The sequence below is a fragment of the Lissotriton helveticus genome, chromosome 2_1 (genome assembly GCF_964261635.1).
Source record: "Lissotriton helveticus chromosome 2_1, aLisHel1.1, whole genome shotgun sequence".
NCBI lineage: Eukaryota > Metazoa > Chordata > Amphibia > Caudata > Salamandridae > Lissotriton > Lissotriton helveticus.
Window position 1 is genome coordinate 447,426,096 of NC_136059.1, and position 8,554 is coordinate 447,434,649.

The 8,554-nt window shown below is 54.7% G+C and overlaps 1 pseudogene; it reads left to right on the forward strand.

Moving 5' to 3' along the window:
- Nucleotides 1–4,143: 4,143 nt before the first annotated feature.
- LOC144819372 (uncharacterized) lies at nt 4,144–7,719 on the forward strand (annotated as a pseudogene).
- Nucleotides 7,720–8,554: the final 835 nt, after the last annotated feature.

An 8,554-nucleotide genomic window follows, 5' to 3' on the forward strand; every position in this document is an offset into this window, starting at 1 on the left:
TTCCGTAAATGTCAGAAGTATTAGAGACAGGCGCAGATGTGCTAGTACTTTGAGTTTTCTTGCCAGCCAGGAGTGTGATGTGTACATGATTCAGGAATGCTCCATTCCGTTTCCAACATCATACACACACCTAGAACAGCAGTGGACCCTAGGGCCTTCCTTTTGGTCTGGGGGGGGGAAACAGCAGTAGGTCTGTAGGAGTGGCTACCTTAGTCAGAGGAAGGCGTTATACGATGGACTCAGTCACCGAGCTGGAGGGCGGCAGGGCTCTTGTCGTCGACGGTTCATGGGCAGGAGAGCCAGTTCGACTCATCAACGTGTACGCCCCTTCTGACGTAGGCGTAGGCGAAGAAAACTGCATTCAAGGACCGACTGGACACCAACGCACACAACTGCAAGGAACTCTTCAACATCGTGAAAGAGCTCTCCAACCCCAACGCCGGTAACAACGACATCACCCCATCGCAAGACCTCTGCAACTCCCTCGCCTCCTACTTCCACAACAAGATCGCAGACATACACAACAGCTTCAGTAGTCAACCATCGCACACAAAGACCGCAGCAACGCCACCCACCACCACCCTCCGCGCCTGGACTCCGATCAGCACCGATGACACCGTCCGCATGATGAACTCCATCCACTCCGGATCTCCGACCGACCCGTGCCCTCACCACGTCTTCAACAAGGCCGACGCTGTCATCGCACCCCACCTGCGGGACATCATCAACACCTCCTTCGACACCGCCACCTTCCCGGAGAGCTGGAAGCACGCCGAACTCAGCGCTCTACTTAAGAAACCAACAGCGGACCCCACCGAACTCAAGAACTACCGCCCCATCTCGCTCCTCCCGTTTCCAGCCAAAGTCATCGAGAAGACCGTCAACAAACAGCTGGCCGCCTTCCTCGAGACGAATGGATCCCTCGACCCCTCACAGTCTGGCTTCCGAGCCAACCACAGCACCGAGACCGCTCTGATCGCTGCCACCGATGACATCCGAGCCCTGATGGACAACGGAGAAACAGCGGCCCTCATCCTCCTAGACCTCTCCGCGGCATTCGACACTGTCTGCCACCGCACCCTAGTGCAGCGCCTCAGCAACGTCGGAATTCAGGAAAAGGCACTGGAATGGATCGTCTCCTTCCTCGACGGAAGAACACAGAGAGTCCGCCTACCACCGTACAAGTCAGAGGCCACCGAAGTCATCTGCGGCGTCCCTCAAGGATCCTCGCTGAGCCCCACCCTCTTCAACGTCTACATGAGCCCCCTCGCGCCCATCGCACGCCAACACAACCTGAACATCATCTCCTACGCCGATGACACCCAGCTGATCCTCTCACTGACCAACGACCCCGCCGCTTCCAGAGCCAACCTTCACGAAGGGATGAAAGATGTAGCCGAATGGATGACGACCAGCCGCCTGAAACTGAACTCAGACAAGACGGAAGTCCTCATCCTGGGCTCCTCGCCCTCCGCCTGGGACGACTCCTGGTGGCCCCCCGCCCTGGGCACCGCACCCACACCGACAGACCACGCACGCAACCTGGGCTTCATCCTGGACTCCTCCCTCTCCATGACCAGACAAGTCAACGCCGTCTCCTCGTCATGCTTCAACATCCTGCGCATGCTACGAAAGATCTTCCGGTGGATCCCCACCGAGACCAGGAAGACGGTCACCCAGGCCCTCGTCACCAGCCGACTGGACTACGGCAACGCCCTCTACGCCGGAACCACCGCCAAGCTCCAGAAGAGACTCCAGCGGATCCAGAACGCCTCAGCCAGACTCATCCTCGACATCCCCCGACGCAGCCACATCTCCGGACATCTGAGAGACCTGCACTGGCTCCCCGTCAACAAGAGAATCACCTTCCGTCTCCTCACCCACGCACACAAAGCCCTACACGACCAAGGCCCGAGCTACCTCAACAACCGCATCAACTTCTACGCTCCCAAACGCCACCTCCGATCAGCCAGTCACGCCCTCGCCGCCGTCCCCCGCATCCGAAGATCGACAACAGGAGGAAGGTCCTTCTCCCACCTGGCCGCCAAGACCTGGAACTCCCTCCCGACCGACCTGCGCCTGACCCAAGACCACCTCTCCTTCAGGAAGAAGCTCAAGACCTGGCTGTTCGAGCAGTAGCAGCACCCCCCCCGCCCCCAAGCGCCTTGAGACCCTCCGGGTAAGTAGTGCGCTATATAAATGTCCATGATTGATGATTGATTGATTGAGCTGTTTCAGCGCCTCAGGTCACAGTTGGTCACCTCAAGAACAATTTTGATGGGTGGGGACTTTAACTGTATTCTAGTAGCAGGTGGTAGATGTGGGGCCGGGGCTGGGGATGGATGGATGGATGGATGGATGATGCTGCAAAACTACTGGTAGAGATGGTGGGTGAGGCCTCCCTGACAGATGTCATTGGGACCATGGGGGCGGACGCCAGGAACTTCACCTGGAGTGGCCCTGATGGTTCCTTGTGCTCCAGGATAGATTTCATCTTCACCTCTCAATCAGTGAAGCTCAAGCAACATTCAACAGTGACAGTTCATTTCTCTGACCACAGAGCTATCCACTTCCAAGGGGAACGGACAGGCAAGTTCCTGACAGGTCCAGGCACTTGGAAACTGAATAGGTCTCTGCTGGAGAAAGAGGGAGTGAAGGAGGTGTTGAGGGAGACATACACCCAGTGGCAGGCCATGAAAGACACATTCGAGTCCACAGGGGAATGGTGGGAATGGGTCAAAGGCAGGCTCCAGGATTTCTTCAAGAATGTGGGCAGGCAGGTTGCCAGGGGGAGAAAGAGGGAGTTCAGTAGACTACAGCAAGAGCTGCAAGAACTGCACGACCTCCAACTTCGGGGATGGGACGTCATGAGCCCCCTGGAAGAAGTCAAGAAAGAGCTGAGCGAGCACTTTCACGACGAATCCAGGAGGATCATTTTCCGTTCCAAGGTGGAGAACTTGGAGAAGGCGGAGAAATGCAACTCCTTCTTCTTTAAGAAAATCCACTCTGCGCACACCCCTCTGGTTCAACTGCGCAATAAGGAGGGAACCCTCTGTGTGACACAAGGGAGGACATTTGGAAGGTAGTGACAGATTTCTATGGGGACCTCTACTCAGAGAAGAGGTCAGGGGGAGACCAAGCAGAAAAGTTTCTGTCTGGTATCCAAAGAACTGTTTCCCCACAGTGAGAGAAGCCCTAAATGCCCCCCTGACTTTGGACGAGCTGCACCTTGCAGTTAAATCCTTCAAGTCAGGAAAGACACCAGGTAGTGACGGTCTCACAGTCGAGTTCTATGCCTCACTGTGGGATCGGATCTTCTATGCCTCACTGTGGGATCGGATCTTCTGCAGGTGTATGAGGAGATGGAGAGGGAATAATGCCCCACACTCTGAGGGAAGGAATGATTGCTCTCTTGTATAAACATAAGGGGGAGAGATGTGACCTAAAGAACTGGAGCCCCATCTCTCTCCTGAATGTAGACTACAAGATCCTTGCAAAGACACTAGTAAACAGATTGAAGGGCGCCATGGGAGAGTTAGTTCACCCAGACCAAACCTGCGGGGTCCCGGGCCGCAGGGTCACAGATAGCCTGGCACTGATAAGGGACACGATCCAGTACATCACGGATCGCAAGATCCGTGCTGCCCTGGTCTGTCTAGATCAGGAGAAGGCATTCAATCGCGTCTCCCATGAGTTCATGGAGAGGGTGCTGCACGGTTTTGGGCTGGGGAAGCGCTTCTGCGGTTACGTTAAAGTAATGTATAATGACATCTTCAGTTCAGTCATTGTAAATGGTTGTAAAACAGACCCCTTTCCTATCAGGTATGGGGTAAGACAAAGCTGCCCTCTCTCGCCATCTCTGTTTGTTTTGGTTATAGAGCTTCTCGCCGAGTACATCAGGAAGAACCCAAACATCAGAGGGATCCAGACACCCGGCGACGCGAAGAAGGAGGTCAAGTGTTCGCTGTACATGGATGATGTCACCCTTTTCTGCGCGGATGGGGAATCAGTCAAATCCCTGCTGGAGGCGTGCACAGACTTCAGCAAGGCATCAGGGGCGAAAATCAACGTGGACAAGTCACTGGTCAAACTCCTCGGAGTCTGGTTTGGAGGACATGGGGCAGCAGCGAAGAGCTGGAACGAACGCTTGGCCTAGGTGAAGCAGAAGCTGGGCCTCTGGAGCCTGTGAAACCTGAGCATTGAAGGGAAGGCTCTGGTGCTCAGGAACGACGCCCTGCGCGTGCTGCAGTATGTGACACAGGCCTGGCCACTCCTGGCCAATGTAGCACGGGCCATCAACAGCATGGTGTTGCATTTCGTCTGGCACTCGAAGATGGACAGGGTGAAACGATCGGTCATGCACAAGGAACATCGCAAAGGGGGGAAGGCAGTCCCCGACATCCCAACGATCCTCAGGGATTTCTTTGTGTGGGGCCAGGGGGCAACCCTGCTGTCTTCCCCGGTCAATAGGAAAGGAGGCCAATCTGCAGCCATTAACCCAAACAAAGGCCTTGGGGGAGGAATATAGGCACCGAATCCAGCGGAGGAAGTTGACACCAAACCTGTATGCACGCAGAACTGTACACCGATACTCCCAATTGACACAATCAAAGGCCTTTTCTGCGTCTATAGACAAAAGAAAGGCCGGCTTACGGGAGCGGTGAGTACCATCGATAAGGTGCAGGAGAGACATGACGATCACCTGCCTGCAGTGCCTCAAGTCGCCACTAGAGGTCACTGTTCTGCTAAAGAGCTCTCTGGTGCTTTTAAGCACACAAATGCACTTTTAAGTGCTACTGCTTGAGCTTTGCCAGCTGGGGACACCTGCCTTCTGGACCTGCTTTCCTGCCTGCTGAGGACCACTGCCTGCTTGGGACTCCTGCCTGTTGAAGCCACCCACCACCTGGAGCTGACTGCCTGCAGAGGATTTACTTCTGGGGCTGCCTGACCTGCTAGGCTGCTGGAGCTGCCTGCCTGCTGTGGACTACCTTCCTGCCTGCTGTGGACTGCCTGAGGAGCTGCCTGCCTGCTTGGGATCCCTTGCCAGCCTGAAGGAGACCCCTGCCAGCCCCCGCTGGGACACCCGCCCTGCTGGAGCTGAGGGTCTGCCTGTGTCCTCCACCCACCTGAAGGGGACCCTGTCTACTGGCCTGGGGATCACCTACCTGCTTTCAGCTCCTTGAGGAATCGCTCTTCTTCTCCTAGGCACAGCACTGCAGAGGAGCAGGATGAGCAGACATCTGAATCAATGGTTCCACAACACCGTAAAGCTGCAGTGAAAGGTGGAGTCAGATGGCACCACACCGCACCTAAGCAGGAAGATATTCACTGAGCTGCTGGTAACCAAGATGGGGTTCACAGCAGCAGAAATCTGGGGCATCATGTCGGATGCACCCAGAGGCACCTACCTGCCTACGTTCATGTCCGAACAAATCTGCAGGAGGTATTGGCAGATGTGCTGGTCACGACGGAAGGAGAAACCTTTCTCTGACTTCCACCTGGAATGCCAGCTCGTGCTGGAGGTCAAGAAAATGACTGTGCACGTCTACAACACACATGTCAATGTCCAACACCTGACAACCTTCCAACCCAACGCCGCCACTGCATAGTGACTAAAGAACTCTCCCGCAACCTGGACAGTGATGGCATCTGGGCTGGTAAATGGACAGCAATGGTGAAGCTAAAGGAGGACCCGTCGGCCCCAGATGGAATCCACCACCCCCTTCCAGTTTCAATCTAGGGCGCGACTCAGGATACCTGTACTATCCTGGGCAGCCCAAACTCTGCAACAGGTGCAGCAAGCCATGCCACACTGGCAAGGACTGCACAGCACAAATATACAGGAACTGCAACACAGCAAAGACCTGCAAAGAAAAAACCCCATGCAACCTCTGTGGGGGTGTAGGCCACCTCTTTAAGGAATGCCCAAAAAGAGCCAAAACCTATGCCCAAACTGCCAAACCTCCGTGGAGAGGCCAACCAGAGGAGGCGATAGAGACCAGGCATCCAGTCCCAGCCCCGCGGCAGGACAGGGGGACTGGGAAAGGGATGGACCACAAACAGGACAAACCCAAGCAGGACACCGCCATGGTCCCAGAGCCACAGACACCCAACGATACCCCACCTACCATCTCTGAGCCCGGTGAGCACAGTGAGCCAATGGAGACTCCCACGCCAACTGCCACCGAGGACCAGGAGGGAGGTGCTTGGACAACACTGGAGCGCAGGAAAAGGAGACACTCAACGGACTCTGAAGGAACAAGCAAGAGACCCGTGAGCACCCGCAACTGCTACTCCGCACTCGAGGATTCAGAAGCAGAAAAGCAGCCGGAACAAGACACCCCGAATGAGCAACTCAAGCAAGTGACGGAAGTGCTGAGGGAGATGAGGGTGCTGGCAAACTCCATGGAAGCGTCCCCACCCCCATCACCAGCAAGAGTAGAAGAGGTGGAGACCACCATCGAGGACCAAGAGCAAGACCTGCTCGTCAGCCCAGAGGAGGTAGACATCAAGCCCAGCCAAGAGGGTGGAGCGGCCATCGTGCAACAGCAAGCAACAGCTGCAGAGCAGGAAGGCCCAGCACCAGAGACCCAACAGGAGGCTGAACCAGCCCTGTAAGTAGCCTTGTCGATTGTATTTGTAACCAATTGCCTTGACTTGATAATTAGTCTTTAAGTATCACGTTTACTCTTAAAAACTAATTAATGATGGGTATTTCATTATTTTCCGTAAATGTCAGAAGTATTAGAGACAGGCGCAGATGTGCTAGTACTTTGAGTTTTCTTGCCAGCCAGGAGTGTGATGTGTACATGATTCAGGAATGCTCCATTCCGTTTGCAACATCATACACACACCTAGAACAGCAGTGGACCCTAGGGCCTTCCTTTTGGTCTGGGGGGGGGGAACAGCAGTAGGTCTGTAGGAGTGGCTACCTTAGTCAGAGGAAGGCGTTTCACGATGGACTCAGTCACCGAGCTGGAGGGCGGCAGGGCTCTTGTCGTCGACGGTTCATGGGCAGGAGAGCCAGTTAGACTCATCAACGTGTACGCCCCTTCTGACATAGGCGAGCGACGGGAGCGGTTTCAGCGCCTCAGGTCACAGTTGGTCACCTCAAGAACAATTTTGATGGGTGGGGACTTTAACTGTATTCTAGTAGCAGGTGGTAGATGTGGGGCCGGGGCTGGGGAAGGATGGATGGATGGATGATGCTGCAAAACTACCGGTAGAGATGGTGGGTGAGGCCTCCCTGACAGATGTCATTGGGACCATGGGGGCGGACGGCAGGCACTTCACCTGGAGTGGCCCTGATGGTTCCTTGTGCTCCAGGATAGATTTAATCTTCACCTCTCAATCAGTGAAGCTCAAGCAACATTCAACGGTGACAGTTCATTTCTCTGACCACAGAGCTATCCACTTCCAAGGGGAACGGACGGGCAAGTTCCTGACAGGTCCAGGCACTTGGAAACTGAATAGGTCTCTGCTGGAGAAAGAGGGAGTGAAGGAGGTGTTGAGGGAGACATACACCCAGTGGCAGGCCATGAAAGACACATTCGAGTCCACAAGGGAATGGTGGGAATGGGTCAAAGGCAGGCTCCAGGATTTCTTCAAGAATGTGGGCAGGCAGGTTGCCAGGGGGAGAAAGAGGGAGTTCAGTAGACTACAGCAAGAGCTGCAAGAACTGCACGACCTCCAACCCCGGGGATGGGACGTCATGAGCCCCCTGGAAGAAGTCAAGAAAGAGCTGAGCGACCACTTTCACGACGAATCCAGGAGGATCATTTTCCATTCCAAGGTGGAGAACTTGGAGAAGGCGGAGAAATGCAACTCTCTTCTTCTTTAAGAAAATCCACTGTGCGCACACCCCTCTGGTTCAACTGCGCAATAAGGAGGAAACCCTCTGTGACACAAGGGAGGACATTTGGAAGGTAGTGACAAATTTCTATCGGGATCTCTACTCAGAGAAGAGGTCAGGGGGAGACCAAGCAGAAAAGTTTCTGTCTGGTATCCCAAGAACTGTTTCCCCAACAGTGAGAGAAGCCCTAAATGCCCCCCTGACTTTGGACGAGCTGCACCTTGCAGTTAAATCCTTCAAGTCAGGAAAGACACCAGGTAGTGACGGTCTCCCAGTCGAGTTCTATGCCTCACTGTGGGATCGGATCTTCTGCAGGTGCATGAGGAGATGGAGAGGGAGGGGGAGGGAATCATGCCCCACACTCTGAGGGAAGGAATGATTGCTCTCTTGTATAAACATAAGGGGGAGTGATGTGACCTAAAGAACTGGAGCCCCATCTCTCTACTAAATGTAGACTACAAGATCCTTGCAAAGACACTAGTAAACAGACTGAAGGGCGCCATGGGAGAGTTAGTTCACCCAGACCAAACCTGCGGGGTCCCAGGCCGTAGGGTCACAGATAGCCTGGCACTGATAAGGGACACGATCCAGTACATCACGGATCGCAAGATCCGTGCTGCCCTGGTCTGTCTAGATCAGGAGAAGGCATTCGATCGCGTCTCCTATGAGTTCATGGAGAGGGTGCTGCACGGTTTTGGGCTG